Source organism: Pteropus vampyrus, unplaced genomic scaffold (assembly GCF_000151845.1).
Source record: "Pteropus vampyrus isolate Shadow unplaced genomic scaffold, Pvam_2.0 Scaffold20, whole genome shotgun sequence".
Taxonomy (NCBI): Eukaryota; Metazoa; Chordata; class Mammalia; order Chiroptera; family Pteropodidae; genus Pteropus; species Pteropus vampyrus.
Window position 1 is genome coordinate 5,441,292 of NW_011888801.1, and position 18,557 is coordinate 5,459,848.

At 48.3% G+C, this 18,557-nt stretch overlaps 1 long non-coding RNA gene and 1 pseudogene across 1 annotated transcript in view; both read left to right on the forward strand.

The window, feature by feature from the left end:
- Positions 1 to 18,557, forward strand: part of LOC111736481 — a 92,200-nt gene that overhangs the window by 70,260 nt on the left and 3,383 nt on the right. Inside the window, exon 2 of the long non-coding RNA XR_002779187.1 lies at positions 18,158 to 18,208. This is a non-coding gene — a long non-coding RNA (uncharacterized LOC111736481). The remainder of the gene's footprint in view (positions 1 to 18,157; positions 18,209 to 18,557) is intronic.
- On the forward strand, positions 15,434 to 15,552 carry LOC111736632 (annotated as a pseudogene).

The window sequence follows — 18,557 nt, forward strand, 5'->3', positions numbered from 1 at the left end:
CCTCATGATGAGACCGAGGTTATATATTCTTAGCAAGTATACCATACAGGTGATGTGCCTTTCTCAGTGCATTATATCAGGTGCAACATGATATTGATGTCATATTACTAGTGATGGTAGCTTTGATCTCCTAGTTAAGTTGGGATCTGCTGGGTTCTTCCCCTTCATAGTTGATAAATACCTTGGGGGAGATACTTTGAGACAATTTAAATATTCTCTTTCTCCTCAAACTTTCACCTATTAATTTTAGCATCTTGTCTGCAATAATTATTACTGTGATATTATAATGGCTAATTTTTAAATTTTCTTAATTCATTCTATATTTATTAATTTGAATTCTTCCATAAGGAAGTGCTGCCCCATTTATTTATTCAGTTATTTATTTATAACTGTATGGGCTCGTGGGTATTAATTTCATGAGTTATAATTTAATATTCTCATTATTTATTTTGTTGCTCATATCGTTCCAGCTTTGGACCTTGGGGGTGCTTCCAGGTTGTTACCTCTGTCCTCTGACATGTGAGCAGGGTTTACTAAATCTGTCAAGGTCCAGAGCCCAGAGTTCACGTAGGGCAACAAGGGTGGCCGAGGAGCGAGAGTGAGTATGAATGCGTTGGAGGGAGAGTAGAAACGAGAGGAAAGATGGTGGTGCCCCGCTCCCCTTCTCCACATGGAATCTGCTTCTCTAAGACCCATTTAGCTCTAAAATTTCACCGGACAAACCCTATTTTCCTGCTCCATTCTACAGCTTACAAAATTAAGGCCACAGGAAGGGAAGGGACTTGTCAGAGGCCACAGAGCAAGTTCGGTGAGTGGTAAGGTGGGGAGAGCAACTTGGGCTGGGAGCCTCGTCCCTCCTACCTGAGACTGGTCCTCATGCCTCCATGTGGTGCCTGGTTGCCGGGTAGCCTGTTCCAGGATCTGGGAAGCTAAGGGCTGAGGGAAGTTTATTCCATCAGCAGAAGCGCAGGAAACAGGAGGCAGTTTCTTCAGGAAGCCCTGGGGCTGTTGGCTCTGCTCCCTCTCCTTTCTGCCCAGCTGAAAGGGAAGGCTTTTCTGTGCCAAATCTCCAGCTCCGGCTCAGTGGGGAACTCTAATCTCCTCCTGGCTCAGTAACATGGCTCAGCCAGGTCTGGCGGAGGTGCCCCCAAAGAGAGGATTTCTGCAGGCCTGGGAACAAGGCACAATGTGGCCCCAGGCCCACCCAGGAAAGGGCTGGAATGCTAGCAGCAGAGCTTGGGAAACAGGCAAAGGGTTGGAGCTGACAATAAGTTCTGTAGGTCAGGGCTACATTAATAAAGGTTCAGTGGGCAAAATGAGGGAGGCGACAAGCTGCTGCAACACATTAGACTAGTCTGTAACAGCTTCTCCAGTATCTGAGTTCTTCTGGCCCCAACTGTCTGCACAAGCACTAGACCCTGGGCTATATGAAGACAGCATACCCAAATGAAATAGAAACACCTCCATTCAATCCTGGAGGAGCATGTGGAAAGCAGAGATTGTGAGTTCTGCCTCACTCCTTCTAGACTACAAGGAGTTTTCCTTTCTAATGAGGTGGGCAGGAAAGGAGTTGGAGTCTCCATTTTGCAGATGTTGTAATTGAGACCCGAAAGAGGAAAGGGTTATAGATTTCTCCGAGGAGCTCAAGTGATTCCAGAAAGAATTAGGCCTTCTCACTCTTGAGTTCTGAGCTATCCCATGATACCATCCTATCTTTGGGGCCTGTTCTCCCATACCTCACTCATTTCCAGCCACTGTGAGCAGTTCCTGGGGCTCGGATGGTGCTTTGGAAAGTCCTCTGAGCATTCCCTGTACTTTTGCAGGGTAGACTGTGATCTTGGGAAGTCAGGGCAGAGCAATGGTCCTCTCTGCCAGACCCATCAGAAACGACCAGCTAGATGATCCAGTAGGGTATGTGTGCATGTGTGGGTACGCACATGCATGTGGGCACGTCTGCTGGGCGAGGAAGTGACATGTGCTTGGAAGAGGCTGTAGAGAGGCATTTGGCTGGTTCCCCACCCTCATCTGGCTTTGGTTTCATACTTCCTTCCCCAGCAGGCCTGGGGAGGCCAAACTGCACAGATGGCCATCTGGCTGGCACTTTAGGACATGGCCCAGTGCTCACTCGCAAACTTCTTACCCCACCCTTCTCTGCTTCAGTGCTCTATTGATTCTGCTAAGGAGTGACTGGGCCAGGACAGAGAGGCATTGGAGGTGGAGGTGGGCGGGGGACTCAAGCACCGGACTGGCCCATGGCAGAGCTCCCCACCTCACCTGTGATCAGACTCTCATTCAAGAGGACCCATGTCTGTGTTGCTCAGCTCCTGAGGCTGGGGAGGCAGGATGCAGGGAGAATTATGCTGCTTCTACTGGAAAAATTCTACTAATATAAGCAAGCACTCTCCATGGCCCCCATAAATTCCATTTCCAAATGCTAGTCAGAAGGACTGCAGCTCAGTCTCTCTTCTATTCATTCATTCATTCAATCATTCATTTATTTCATAAAACTTTCTTGATGTTTATAGTATGCTAGAACCCCCTCTAGGTCCTGGCAGAACCACCAAGATGATTAGAGAGCCACTGGATTTGTTTAGAACCCACTTCTGGCTCCAGATCTTTAAGAGTTTAGTGCTGGGGAGGATGAGGACAATTCCTTTCAATCATTACTGTAGTGACCCTGGTCCTTTCAGAGTTTTGTAGGCAGAGGATACCATAAGAAAGAGTGGTGGAAGGTACTGGGGAAAGAGGTGAGGGTTAAGGTTGGGGCCTGGGATCTGGTCCCAGCTCTGGTGCCTATATACTCTGTGTCCAGGTAGGGTTGCCAGATACAGTAAAAACAAAAACACGTCTAGTTAATTTACATATCAGATAAACAATGAAAATCGTATAGGATAAGTCTGTCCCATGCAACATCTGAGACATACTTATACTAAAATTTTACTTGTTCTCTATCTAAAATTAAAATAACTGGGTACCCTGAGTTTTGTTTGGCAATCCTATGACCTGGGCGAATGAGGTGGCAGAACCTCTCTAGGCCTCTGTGGCCTCATCAACACCACAAAGGTAGGAAGGAGAACCAGTAAGAGCCGAGGATCCTCCACACATGCAGACTCTGCCTGTTTCATGCTAGCTCCTGGCTCAAAAAGATGCTTCCAAAATCTATGGAGGTGAGTCTGGGTGGTTAATGAGTCAGGCGTGCCCATATGGAACCCCCATGGAACAGGCCAGCCCGAGTCAACCATTGGCTGTTATTGTGTGAGAGGGCCAGTTTAGAGATGGTCCTGGGTCATCAGGGATCCCCATACAAAAAGATCCTGGGCTGTCTGCCCAACTCAAAGCTTTTCCTGCTTCTATTCTGACCCTTCCCTGGACTGTAACAGAGGAGTCCAGAGAGGGGAAGAGAACTGCCAGGGTCACACGGCATACAGTGAGAAGCCAGAAGCAGCAGTCCAGGACCCCCAACTCCCTCCCTCTGCCCCCTGGGAAAACACCCTGATGGCCCTGCACAGTGTTCCCTGAGGGTTATATTTGTGGCCATGGAGACTCTGCCCAAGAAGAATTAATGTGGGTTGGGGGGCTCTGCCCAAAAGGTGAAGGGCACGTTTGTCTGAAGCCAGTCTGGCCTGGGGCGTTGCTAACTGCTTTGAGCATGAACAATTCCATATGTCCAACGGTCTGATCAGACGCACAGAGGTGGGGAGGGGGCAAGATCATGAATAAGGAATCTACATTAACCAAAGATTCAGCGATAGGGGCCCAGCTGAAAGAAATTTAAAAAGATCGTGTTTTCAAACGCTGCCTCCCGACAGGGGAATTTTTCTAGCTGCGAGTGAGCTACACAAATTTCAGACATGAGCAACGTATTGACAAAAACAAACAAATAAACAAAAGTTGAAAAGCAGGAGGCCTCCTGGGTCTGATAGAAATCTCAACGACGTCCCCTCTGCTTTGGTTTCTTTTTAAAAAATGCAACTAACAATAATATCTGACAAAAAATTCTTCCACGGCCTGGCCGCCTCTCGCCCATTGTTCCTCTGGAAAAATGTTGCCTCTTTAAACGTCTGCATGTTGAAGATCGTTAGGAGGAAAGAGCTAAGCAGAGTTTCCTTTATTTATTTATGTCCCTTTTGCTGAATTCTGATGAAGCGCAGGCAGGCAGTGGAGCATCTGGCTTCTCAGAAAGATGGCTGTGTGGAGAATTGGGGGCTCTGCTTCAGACACCAGGCCTGTGTGCAGGTTCTCGGAGCGAATGGTGATTCCATCTTCCCAGCAGTTGGAGCTGCAGTGAAATCCCTCAGCTCCCCCTGCAGACATTCTCCCAGGTCCTGCTCTCTCTTTGGCCCTGGACAGGCTGAGTGTGGAGTGGGCATCAGGGCTGAGAGCCTCGCTCACATGTGGGGCACAAGGCGGGGCAAATGGGGGAGGCATGCAGATGTTAAATCCAAAAGAAGGTGCTTGGGCTGGTGTAGGTTCTATAAACCACATCCACTGAAGGAGGCCTGTAGAATCCAGGGGTGTTTGGCCTGGGGCGGTGGTGGGGGTGCTGACATAGGGGGAGCTAAGCCCAACCCTGCCTTTGTACCTGTGTGGAGTCATCATGGGACAGGTGTAGGGGCAGGGGTAAACTGTGTCTTCAAAGAGCATATATTGTGCCAAAAGATGGAGAAGAGAGGCCTCTTTTTATGCTCAGTTGATGTCACTAACTGTCAGAATCAAGTAAATAGTTGGAACAGTGGCCCTGTAAATGGAGCAAGTTTCCTGTCATTAGACATAAGGTAGTGAGTCTGTGTGACATTTATTTTGCACCTACTGCATGGCTGGTCCCTCATTTAAGCCTTTCCACAGCTCATCCAGTGGGTATTTGTACTCAGACCACAGGCTGAGGTAGGGGTCAGGTTGAGTTAACCTCAATGAATGTCAGAGCTAGAATGCAAATCCGAGTGCTCTGTGGGACAGGCTGCTCTCAAAGCAGAACCTGCTCCTCAGAGAAGATGTGGGGGATTCGAGCACTTGGTAGGAGATGGGGAAAGGCACCCTTCCCAATCCTGAGAGCACCCCTGCAGGCAAAGTCTGGGGTAATACTTGTTTCCAGCTCTAGGTGAGGCATCTGCTTACCTGCTCCCTCTTTCTGCTCAACCCAGAACCGATGAGTAGAAGCCTTTGTCTCTCACATGAGGCAGCTTGGTCAGTGGAAGCCTTTGGAGTCTGACAGGCTAGGGCTTGAAGGCTGCTTCCTCTACTTATTAGCTGGGAAATATGGCCCCAGCCCTCCCATCCTTGACACCACCCTCCCCACACAGCATCAAAGCATTCTTCAGACCCAGGGTGAGTGATGACAGCATTACCTCATTTTCCCAGCCTTTCTGCCCCAGTTGGACGGAGACATGCCCATTGCAGCTATTCACATCACCAAGCCAGGGAAGCTTCCTGAGGGTGAGAACAGTTTCACCCTTACTCATGACAGAACCCTGTGTTGAGAATCTGGGTGAGAGTATAAAATGCACTCGCTGAATGTCCTCTGAGGGTTTGGGTGGGGCACATGGGTTCTGGGGATGGGGTGGGAATGAATGGGGTACGGAGTTGTTCAGTTCCAAGCATCTATGGCTCATTTACCTGGCCTGAACTGCTGTCACTTCATACTTCTGAGAACAGGTATGACGTGTAAGCCTGGGCCAGTATTGGTGATCTCTCTGAGTCTCAGGGAGAAATTTAAGGGTAACTTGTTTCAGTTCTGCAGCATCCTACAGCAGCATCAGTGTCCACTACAGGACTCTCAGCCACAGCAGCTTCCATGTGGTGGCTGCTTTGCTAAGGACCTCACGTATGCCAGCATGTATACCTCATGTATACCAGCCACCTGCATATCTAAGGGTTGGGGTGGCATGGGGCTCAAACCCCAAGTCCACTACTTCCCACTCCACACTGTTCGCACACTAGAAAGTTCTTCCTTCCTGCCATGGAAGGTTCTTCTTTCCTGTCTTCTTTTAGCTTCTGCATGTTTATCTCGTTTTTGTCCAGCGGGTTCCTCTGCTCGGGACAGGCTCCCAGAGGTTTGAAGACAAGGCCGGGGCACCACGGGTCCTTTTGACCTCAGTTCTGCTGCTCTGCTATCTCAAGAACCTCATTGGAGGAGCTCTGTGTGTCTGCCCTTCCCCTTGCCTGTCTCTGGCTTCTCTTCTAGGAGTCAGTACCATAACAAAAGATCCTTTCCTTGGCGAGAAACCCATGTTGAAGCTATGCCATGTCCCAGGATTGCCCAATATAGGAGAAAAAAACACAATTTCATTTTCTTGATTCCATTTCTCTATTCCCAAACTACTATGGAGTGACTGTATTTTTAGGTAGGGAGGCATAGTTTTTCTTAACCAGTAAAAGCAGAAAATGACCTTGGAGACTCAGAAAGTTCAAGTAACCTATGTAAGGTCACATAGCACTTGGTAGTCAGGCCAGCCTTAGAAATGCAGACTCTGGGGTTGACCAGCTGGCTTTTCAGGCTGGGGAAGGGCCATGGCTGATGTGATTGATGATTCAGTGCTGTGTCTACTGTGGGGTGTCCCTGTTGAACACAGACATCACATCAGGACCACCGGGCCTTGGATGCACTGGGCCTTTGTCCACCTGGCCAGGGTCTAAAAGTGAATATGGAAATCAGCTTCTAGCAGCCCCAAAGGTGCTGTAGCCCAGCATAGTGTGTCTGAGAAGGAAAGGAAAAGCAGACACAGCTCAGCTCTCCCCTTCCCCCCGAGGAGGCTCAGATCATTCAGAAAAGCAGATGCAGGAACCATCTGCATTGTCAACAATGTTTTTAAAATTACATTAACTTGGCCTAGTGTCCTGGGGTTGGGCAGAGACACCTGTGGAAAGGGCCGACTGTCCCCTCTGGGTTCAGATGAAGAATGTGACATAAATGAGCTACATGTCCTCTTTCATTGTAGCCTCTCATGGAGGAATTTTTTCTTTTTTTTAAGAAAACTCTTCAGAGCTCTGCTTTTGTGAGAAGCTCTAGAAATAACTCCCTGAGAAACCTCTCTGTCTGGTACTTACCACCTACAGGGAAAATGGTCCATTCGTCAGGCAGTTTGGCATCTGGAGAAGCTCAGAGAGGACAGCATGGTGTGCAGGACACGGGAATGAGTCTGCAGTTGGTGTGGGAACCTCACGTCTCACACATGGTGGCAGTCAGAGCTTGGGTCTAGCTGTCTGATGATCAGAATTCAAACTCTGACTCTGTAACCTTCTGCAGTGTGACCCTAGGAAAGGTGGGGTCCTCATCTGTAAATGCAGCTGTTCATGTATAACCTTGTCCTCGAGGAGGTATAGTTTAGCAGGTAGGAGCAAAGTGTGGCTGCTTCTTGGATCCCAGGTAGAGTGAAGAAACAGCCCCAGGAAAAGAAAGAACAGTAGAGTATGGGGGCTGCTGGGGGCGGATGCCTCTCATTTCCTCCTGCTGTGAACATGCTGTGTTCTCTTGGATGTGGGATTCTGGAATCAGGAGTAGAAGACAGTGATATGTCAAGTTAAGCCAGCCCTATTGCCAAGGTAGGCCAATAGTGAGGGGAGATATGTGTCTGCCTAAGGCCACAGAAAGGGGAATGGCCAAGTCAGTCCTGACCTGCTGGTGTCCTGCCACTTACGCAGGACTCTGCCTGTACACCCATGAGGGCATTCAGCCAGGGGATGGCTGTAGGAATCCAGAGTATTTGCATACTTGGCCTGTCTTCTTCATTTTCCTATAAATGACCAGAAGCACTGGGGTTAGTTGGACAGCTGGAAAGGGACACCCTGGTTACATGGGAAGGAAGAGACTGACTCTGCCCTCTCTAGGCTGTGGCATGGCTCACAACGCTCTCAGGGCTTTACCTCCCTCATCTGTGAAATGGGGGCATGATGCCGGTGTCCTAGGGCTGTTGTGAGGATTGTCTATTCATTGAACAAATATCGAAGGGGTATTGTCTAAGTGCCAGGCATTGCTTCAGAAATGGGAATGAGTGTGTCTAGATGGGTTTCATCCTCACGAGAGCCTCCTCCTTCTCTAGCAGGGCAGGCAGCCAAAAGACAAGCAGTAAAGAAATACATAGGCTCCTTTCACATTGAGATGATAATGCAACAGAGCAATGTGAATGCAAGTGAAGGGCATGAGTAGGGTAGAAGCTGTTTCAGGATGAAAGGGAGGCAGGGTTGCGCAGGGCCTCCTAGGTTGTGGATACTGCAAACGCCAAGATCCTAGGGCAGGAATGAGCCAGCAGTTGGAGTGGAGTGAGAATGGGGAGGGATGTGGTAAATAGCCAGGCCAGGAGTGAGGGCTGAGCTAGGTCTGGCTAGTAGTAGATGTTCAATGGCATTCAGGCTAGATCTGATGCAGGAGACTGAGAGAGTCCCTGTGGAGACTCCACACTTCATAAGCTCAGATGGGAGTCTGGGCAGCACAGGCTGGCCTGTGGCCTCTCTCAGAGCGCGGGTACCTGTTCAGGTCTGGCAAGAAGATAGAAGTTGGTGTCTGAGCATGTCTAGGGGAGCTGCAAGGTCTCCATCTGCCTCTGGTGGGCAGAGAGAAGTGAGCCGGGTAGAGCAGAGTTGGTGAAGCAGAAGGATGGGGAATGTGAAATGTTGCCATCAGCTGCCCCCGGAGGCTTCCCAGACAGCAGGCATTCAGTGGGTGGGTGGGATCACCAAGTCCCAGGCAGCAATTATGCAGCCGGGAAGAAAGAAGGCTGCAGAACAGAATCGCTCTCCTGTATCAGCAATTTTGAACGTGTGCTCGGCTGAACACCAGTTCTCTGCACAGGGCAGGAATGGTGCCCTAGTTTAGCAGCCACCGTTGTGTGTCTTCCTAACACATCCCCCTCTTTCTTTCTTTATAAGGGTTGCTCATAGGCTTCAGGTGAGGCAGGCTCGAACCCCAGTCCCTGTCACCAAGAGTAAACCATGATAAGTCTAACCCAGAAATTCTCAAACTTTTTCTGTTCACAGGCCCTTTGTCTCAGTAACTTTTCTCAAGCATGCCTCTATGCTAAAAGAAACATCTAATACTCTGCTTGGTTAGGCTGAAACAACTTAATAAATATTTATGCTGGAATAGCTTATTAACCAACTGCAAAAACAATGTACATAAAGTGAAAGAAAAATTAATAATTTAAATTTATTTTAAAATAACTACAATTATGTACTGATGGGATGTACTAATGTACCTATTGGACACTGCACAATTTCTCAAATGTTGGATTTAGATTGGACATCACTACCCTTGTTGGTTTTCATTCAGTGCTTGTTTTTATTATAGCAACCACCAAACACTGCTTCTCAAAGATATGATATCATCAAAGGAATGTAGCATGATCTAATGTGGAAACTATGAAGGAACGTGAACTAGTAGTTCATGTGTTGTCCAGTATTGCTGTGTTTCCCTTGAAAATTGTAAACATCCTGTAGCACCCTAATTTTCTTTACTGGCAATCTGGGGTACTTCAGCCCACAGTTTGGAAACCATGGGTCTAAAACAACTTGTCATTATTATCAGTAGGAGCAAGTATCACAATTCTGGCCAAGGAAACGTGGAGAAAGTCTTTTGGGAGAGTTGTGGGGAAAGTTTACTTTGCTCACAAAAGATGTTTGGGAGGAAAGCATCTCTCTGCTCTGGCTGTTGTAGAGTCCACATGGGCATTCTGGAATTTCAACTGCCATCTTGGACCCATGAGGGTAACCATCCCAAGGAGAACACGGAGGAGGGTGGAGGGGCTCTGGCTTTGATGGCATTGTGGCTACCAAGTGCTGGAAGTGCCCATCTCTGGACTTCCTATTGTAGGAGCTAAAAACTTCCTGGAGAGTTTAACCTGTTTAGAATTGGATTTCCTGTTCACCTGCAGCCAAAAACCTTCTGATACTCCAGCAAAAGATGTTTAGGAAACACTGTACTTTCTCTCTTCCAGTCAGGGTCACCTATCAAAGTCTGAGAAATCCCATAATTCTCTGCTTACTTTTGTTCAATGCAGAGTTTGCCAAATTTACTTGACCGAGGAAACCTTTTTTCCATAGAACCTAATTAACATCTCATAGGATACTGTGTGCCAAAAAACACACTTTTGAAAGAAATGCCTTAGATCCTGCTTCATAGCCCCTCAGCCCCACCCACTGCAGAAACCCTTACACACAGACTCCCACCTCAGAGGCGCGCCAGGGCCCACATGTGTTTCTGTTCGTTGGGGGAGACTAAATGAAGCCAGATGTACCTGAGCAGCCCAGAGACAGAAGAAGCAATGATTTAATGTCCCAGCTATGTGGGGATTAGCTTTCCATAAAGTTCCCAAGGAGGAGTGGGGACTTGCAGCCAGTGCACTAATGGGTTCAGCAGAAATGACCCCATGGGCTGTGCATGACCATGATATGCACAAGCATAGTGTCCATGACCACTATGTGCATGGCAATGGTGCCCATGACCACTGCGTCCATGACTACTATCCTATGACCTCGTATCCTTGACCACAGTGCCCATGATCAGTATCTATGACTGCTCTGTTCATGACCACTATGTCCATGACCTCCGTGTTCATGACCCCGTGCCCATGACCACCATGTCAATGACTGTTGTGCCCATGACTGCTGTGCACATGACTGCTGTGTAAGAGGGTCACACCCTCTTATTCCCCAGGACAAGATCTCACTCTCACTCTAATTTCCTCTGCTCACCCCTATGAAGATACATCCCTACCAACTCACTCTGGCTTCCTGTTCTCATCCCTGCCCCAACCTTTGTCTCTCTGGCCCAGAATAGGACGGCTGACCACTAGCTGAGGAACTTAGGCCATTACCTCCCCACTCTGGGGCCCAGAGATTATCTAACCTAGCAGTTTTCTAAAAGTATCTCCTAGGACCTTTGGGGTTCTGGGGGAGCCCTTTAGTGAGTGTACTCCTTATTCAACCAGAACAGCTCTCTATGCTTTTTACCTACTGGGTTCTCATGTAGGAACTCATTGCAAGAAAAGGCTTTATGGCAAGGAAAAAGTCTAAAACCATTGATGTTGTCTGGTTGTGCATTTTGCAGAGCAGAGGACTGGGGCTTCTTCTCTCAGCACCACTCTGGGATCTCTAGAGATTTGTGGGAGAGTGGAGCAGGAGAGTCTGGGGTCAGGGAAGGGGAGTCAGGGAGAGAGATAGCCTGCAGAGAGGTATCAGTTCATTCTCCTTGTTGGCTTTGCCTGCCCCAGGAGAAAAAGCCCTTTGAAATGGCCAGATATGCGGCCAGGAGCCACACAAAGCATGCTTCTCAAACTCCAGTCACTGGCAAGGAACCAGGGGGCAGGCTGGGAATGAAACTCAGCCTCGGGAGTGGAGTGCATTTTATTCTCTCAGCTGAGGTTTAGAGGCCATGCCAGCCACCCACACTGGGCCAGGGGTCTACATAAGAGCAGAGATTTTGCTTCTCGTGACTGCCAGAGCCAGGTCTCAGGCTGCCCGGTTGTACAAATTCAGCAATGGGTGCTTTAAGAGGTGTGTGCAGGGCCAACTGCTCCAACTGGCACACTGGGCTCGGTGCCTAGAGCTCATAGTACTCTCACATCCCCACAAAAAATATTTTAATTTCTTTTAAAATCAGAAGGAAAAATAAACTTTTAAGTTGAAGAAACTCTTTCAATATATCATATTAATAAATTCATCTTTATACCAATGCTCCAACACCTTGGTGTGTCTTATGATCTTTGAAGTCAGATTCCGGGACATAGGTTGCAATCACTCGAGAGCTAGAACCAACCCAGTCTGGGCCAGGATGGGGCTTGGTGACCCAACCCGAAGAACAGACTATGTAGGAAGAAAGGGGCTGCTGGGCTACTGTCAATTGCCCCTTTCTGCCTGGTCCCTACCAGTGGGAGAAGAGCCTGGGATGGGGGCTTGAAGTCTGGGGTTCAACCCTTCCGTGAGACTCATTTCACATGTGGCTTTGGGTGAGTCCATTCCTTCTCTGGACTTTAGGCTCGACATCTCCCAAACGACAGAGTCGGGCCAAATAAGTTCACCGATGCCCACTAGTTACCAGCCACTAGGGGAGGTGCTGAGGATGCACAAGACAAGGTGAGCCCACAGCCCTCCTGGAAGCAGGTAACCTGTTGCAAGCCAGGCACATTCACATACTCATTTCTCCTGGTGAAATATATATATCTTTAATTTTTTTTCTCATTATGAAAGCAGTTCATGCTTATTATTTAATACACACACACACACACACACACACACACACACACACACACACACACACACAGAAAACTCAGCTAAGGAAAACAAAGGCAGAAATGATCCCATAAATCTCACCTATCCACAGACAACCGGTTATCTTCATGGTATGTATTGTCCCAGACCATTTCCTATGGCTGTGGATACACATACTGTTTATCTTTTTCGGTCCTCACAACCACTCTACCAGGGGCTTAGTGTTATTATTTTCACCCTATAGATGGAGAAACGGAGACTCTAAGAGCTAAGGTAACTTTCTCAAGGTGGCAGAGCTGTGATGCAAACCAAGCCCTGCCCATATCAAGTCCAAAACTTCTTCTCAACATCAATGTCTCGGAGGGAGCCAGGCAGGGAAGCAAGAGATTGTCCCTGCCCTAAACACACGCTATAGGAGCCAGACCAGTGCTGCACGCACTTCAGGGAAGTTGAGTTAGGAGTCACAAAGAAGCTCACCCTTAGGAACGAGGTGGACTGTGTCAGGTGGAGAAGCAGCATGGAAGGTGCTTCAGGCAGAGGGAAGGAATAAGCAAAGTCAAAGAGTGAAAGTCCAAGCCCATGCTCCCTCGGCACAGAGAGGCAGCCAGAGGATTAGATGTGTGTAGTGTGTGTGCTTTGGGGAGGTGCAGAGGAGGAGAGCTGGCTGGTGTTGGGCTCAGGAGGGCCATGAAAAATCATGCTAAGTGTTTAGCTTTCTCCTTAAGGTGATGGGAAGCTATGGAGGGCTCTTAATGGGATATGAATGTTATCTTTTAGCAGAACACTCTGGAGGCCATATGGAGGGTGGATCAGGGAAAGAAGAGTCAGGAGTTATTTATCTGACTGTTAGCACCTCCAGGAAAGGAGTGGCAGAAAAAGGGAAGATGCAGGTCCCAGGGGCCTTGGGAAGGTTGTTGGATTCCCAAATGCCCTATAAAAACACACCTCACAGGCCAAGTAGGAAGGACATAAAGCTCCGGATATGTGTGGTGGGGCCACAGATGAGTGCATCACTTAGACAGAGTGAAGGGTCAGGGATGAGGGGCTGACTTAACAACACTAGTCCCTGCTGTGTCTCCTTTCCAAATCTTGTCTTGGCTGTTTGCATTTAGATTTGTTTGCTTCATTTCTAGCATGAGGTGAGGCCCTTTCTTTCACAGCCTGGGACTAGGTGACATTGCTTAGGTTTTCATCTGGGTGGCTTTTATCTAGGAGGACTGCACTCCACTCACTGGAGTCAGGCACTAGGTCCACCTTGACAGTGTCCATAGACATTAGAAAGGGTCTGGGAGTGGGCAGACAGGGGGCTCACATTTATCAGGAACCGGGTTACCAAGGGAACCTACACACTAAGAGCCAGAGCTGCTCATATGACAGGTGAGTGAAGATGTGAGAGTAAAGTCAATGAATAGGTGACAGGTGGGGAAACCACCTGTTGCTGAGTGTAGGTTGAGTGGCTGGATGAGAGAATGAATGAATGAATGAATAAAGCTAGGTTATGCCACAGAAATAAACAAATAACAAAGTGTTAGTTTTTGCTCATGCTCCATGCCATTTGTCCATTTAGGTCCTCTGAGAAACAGGCTCCAGGCTGGATCTAGATATGCCTTTATTAGAAGTACCTATAAAAGATAAAAGGTGGAGGAACAGGAGAGGGTGGGGAGAACCCTCAACCACAACATAGGTCTGAGGCCTGTGAAAGAAGAGAGGGAAGGAAAGATTGGGCAGGAAGAGCCTGACTATGGTGCATTTCTGAGAAACTGTGGACCAAGCTGATGGGAGCACCTAAGCAGAAGTTGGCCATTAGTAAAATCCTACACTGAGCAGGAGTGGCCCAGCTCTAGTATCCCAGTCATGGATACTAGTTATTTGTGGGGAGCAACCCTAGGAAAGTACATGTAGCCGACATAAATATGGTGGGCATAGCTGACAACTGTCAATCAGCTCTCCTCCCACAGGAGGTTCTCTGGAAGTGGATGTGAGTGGGGCATCTCCATGGCTGCTGTGGGTGGCTGGGAGCTTGGCTCCATGCATTCCTCACTCTGCAATTCAGGCTCTTTAGAGAAGCCACTGTCTGGAATGTCGCTGGTCATTGTGACAGAGTTAAAAAAAGATAACCTGGAGGGCCTCGCACTGGCAATTTAATTGCTCTACTTCAGAGGGGATGCATGTCAACTCCACTGGTAACCCATTGGTTAGAGCTGATCATCTACCCCAAGGGGTCCAGCAAGTAAGAGTCCTCCATCTGCCTAGAAGGGGGAAAGCCTGAAATATCAGAACATGGTAATGCCTACCATAGTGCACAAAGAAGAAAATGACAGTGTGGGACTGGAAGAAGATATGAGTCAATGCAATGATTGAAAGAAAGGAGAGGAGAATGAAGAGAGAGCCAATCAAGGGGTGAAAGGATAAATGAAGGAACGAATGAGCAAGTGAATGAATGAATGAACGAATGAATAAATAAATAAATAAATAAAGGAGTAATGAGGGATGAGTGTGACCTGAAGAATGGAGCAAAGAGTGAGTGAGATGTGAATGAATGAGCAGAGGTGAGAATGGATAAACAAAGGAGAGAGGATGTTGGGCCTCAGTTGCTTTGGAAGGGCCACAAGCAAAGTTTCTCCCCTTTTCTTCCCCTCCCCACTGCCAATCAGGTGGCATTTGTCCCAAGAATTGTACTGACCAACCCCTGGGTGGTTGCTGCAAAGGCATGCTTTCCAGAAGCCACTGGGGAATTGGGCACAGGGCAGGAAGGAACAACCCATTCTACTCTCTGATAGGAGCACACAGTGTTGAACAGCCTTATAAATAACAGTCTGGGGTGGATGCCATCTGTGCCTGCCTCTTGCAGGGAATGGGATAAAGTCTGCCAGCATTCCGTGATTCCCCTTGGAGGCCCCAGAAATGTCCTTTCCCCACCACTACCTCCAGCACACCCGAAATCCAGTGAGAGTCCTCTTTTGGTTTAAGCCTTACCATGTAAGAAGTCTTTTAAAAGAAGGAAGCCTCTAAACAACCCCATTTCCAGTTGTTGAAGGGCAACTATGTGTAGGGCCAGTGGGGTTGCTGGGTGGGAGACCTAGTCTTGGCCCTTGAGGAGGGCTAAGTGAGGACCCGGGATATGTCCACAGAAGAGTTACAAAATGACCTTGGGCAAGCTCCTGCTCTCGTAAAAGTGGCCTCAGTAAAAGTGAAGGGGTTCGGACAGATTATATTTTATATAAGAGTGGGTACAGTCTACAGCCATGCCACCCTGAACATGCCCGATCTCGTTTGATCTTGGAAGCTAAGTGGTGTTGGGCCTGGTTACTACTTGGATGGGAGACCACCTAGGAAGACCAGGTACCGTAGGTGTAAAAAAAAAAGAGTGGGCACAAAATGCTGGGTGATTAACTAATTAGTTAATTGGTTTGATATTTAGAGAGATGCTGAGTTGCATGACCTCATCCTTATGCACAGGAAGCAGCCTTGCTTTTGAGGTTTGGGGCTGGCCTATTTGTGAGCTAAACCAGATTATTGGGTCTGGATTAAAGGACGAGTGAGAATAACTTGGATTTGGTTTGTAGTTGCCCTCACTTCAGTTTGCTACTGAAGAGCAAACGAGCAGAGCCAAGGAAGGACAGGGAGCATGCATCTCTAGACATCTTTACTTTGAAGTGTGTTTGAAGTTTAGAACTCAACCAATTCTGCATATAGTGGGAAATCTGACAGGCCAGAAGAGCCCGGAGGTGCAGGTTTACTGCCTTTTCTGTAAATTTTTGGTTGAGGTATAATATACTTGCAGAACAGGTCATGAATTGTACGTGTCCTACTTGATGGAATTTCACAAAGAGTGATTTCATCTGTGTAACCAGTACTGTGATCAAGAGACAAGACATGGTCAGCACCCCCAGAGACCTTGGTACTCCTCTGTGCCTGGCTTCTCTCTCTCAATGTTAGCTTGTGACTTGTAGCCGTATTCTTGTGTTCAGTTGTCCTTTGCTCTTTTTCACTGTTGCATAGTGTTCCACTGCACATCAACTGCCTTTTAAACCTTAGGCTGGCATTGCAGTCAAAGGTCTCCTGTCACCTATAAGGCAATTTCTTGCTGCCCTGTAGTTATCTCTTTGGCATTCTACCTTCTACTGCATCATGCAGTTGACAGTAGGCTGAGCAGGTAGAGGCAGAGGAGAAAGGCAGAGGCCAGACCTTGAACTTGACTTACTAAAACCAAGCCAGTAACACCCGTTGGGGGGGTGGGGAGTGGAGTGGAGACTTGGGGGGAGAATATGGACCCCCAGGCCTGGAATAAGCTGATTTGGGTTCCATCACCACCACAAAACTGCATGGCTAGGACTTCTTAGAGTGACTATGATTATACAGGGGGAGACGTCACCTGGATGTTAGACTTCTGGTCACCTAGCAAAGGCAGGTATGTGCAGGAGAAGATGAGTAGAGAGGAGGGCCAGGCAGACTCTTGCCTACAGGCACAAGGTACTATGGCCCCAAGTGTACAGATGGCTACAGGGACACCAAGGCTGTCAGATGATTAGAACTTGTGCATGGATGGGATGAGAAGGCAAAGAGAAAGAAATGGAAGGAGTATGGCTAAGGTGCAGCCATCTACAGAAATGGGGGCTCCTGCATGGGGATATCCTGAGAAAGCCCCTCTCCTTTACTGTAGCCCTTCCACGCCAGGCACAGGGCAGACCCACAGGCAGCATTAATGAAAAGAGCTGACAACCCTTCAGATTGGAATTTCCCTGACAGAACCTACAGACAACGCAAGGACAATATCCCTTTCACCTGTCCACCTGATGGGACCTCATGGAGCCTCTAGGTCCTCCAGGCTGTCAGGCAGCTCAGGGTCTGGCTGCCACTCTGCAGGGCCTGGGAAAAGAGGCTAAGTTGAATTTATTAGCTCGGTGCAGGTCTCTGGAGAGCATGCAGGGGGATTATCTGGTGGCTTTGATGCCTCCTGACTTCTCAGGACTACCCTTTTGGGACTGGATCCAAGGAAGTAAGTGATATCATCATTAGATGTGAGGAATCAGCAGTCTTTCCCCTCCTCCTCTCTGAGTCCAGCCAGGGCAGAAGCAGAGTGTGGAAAGGCAGCAGGCTTCTAGCCTGTTCTCTGGTTTGCTTGGAGAGTGGCCATTGTCATGCCCCATCTCTTCTGGACTGCTTCCCCCTCCGTAGAACCAGGTGTGAGTGCCCTTTCCTCTGGAGGCCCTTCCAGGTATAGCACTTTCCAAGGCAACATCCAGGGACCAGAGGGCAACCTGGCCCTGCCAATGACCCCACAACTGCTCAGGGTTCCCTTTCCTTCCCTGCTGATAGGTGCTGTGGATGGGGCTGTGATGACCATGACTTGTCCTCAGTGAAAAGTGACAGCTAGGAGAAATGTTAACAACCACCTGCCAAGTACAAGTCAAATTGACTAGTGGGAGGCCCTTTTTGAGAGGGTGGGGTGGAAAGGATAAGAGTGAGGGACATGCCAAGGAGAGGGGAGAAGCAGAAAGATGTATTTTCTGTGATCATGGTAAAAACAATAACCACTATTTATTGAGAGCTTGCTTAATCTGCACCAGGCACAGCACTAACAATTTTACATTGCATAGCCTCTCATTTATCTTATAACATCAAGGGCCTATGACCAATGGGGACAAAGCCTCAGGCCTCAGGGAGTTAGAAAGTGGTGTGAGGTTTCAGTGCAAGGCCCTATAAGAACCTGCTGCTGCTCCTCTCCAGACCCCTCAGAGGTAGAAGGTGAAAGAGAGTGCTCTGTGCTCCCAGGTAGTTCCTGGCAGATGCCCTTCTGTATTCTCATACCTTCAGTCAGTCACATGGAATGTTCCTGAAACTTCACTCATTTTGGTGGCTGAGAATATTGGTTAAAAGCTCAGGTGTGCAAGAAATTCAATTTCCTCAATTTTCCTATAACAATTTAATTTCTATTTCTGGTTCCCATTCCACCCAGGTGATACACACGGGACTCTGTGTATTTGCAGCCCTCTTCTTCCTTGGACATGTGAGTTCTGGAAGCTATTGCAAGTGCTAGAGAGGGTGGAACACCTGGCTTCCTGGACTTGTCTTCCAGGCACTTTGGCCCTCAAGCCTGCCCCCCATGGATGGTGCTGAGATGCTACTATAGAGTCTGCAAGTCCCCATCAGACTGCCAGTAGCCTTGCTCCTTTCTCACTGGTCCTGGGCTCCCACAGAACCAATCTACTTTTTCTGATAACTATTGGTCATTGAAAATTGCAAAGCTACTGAGGCTCCACCTGCCTGGAAATAACCTGTAGCACTTATTTTCCAGAACCTTGCCTCTTCCCCAACTCTTTCTGAGCCATGGGACCCAGGCTTTCCTCTTCTTGATC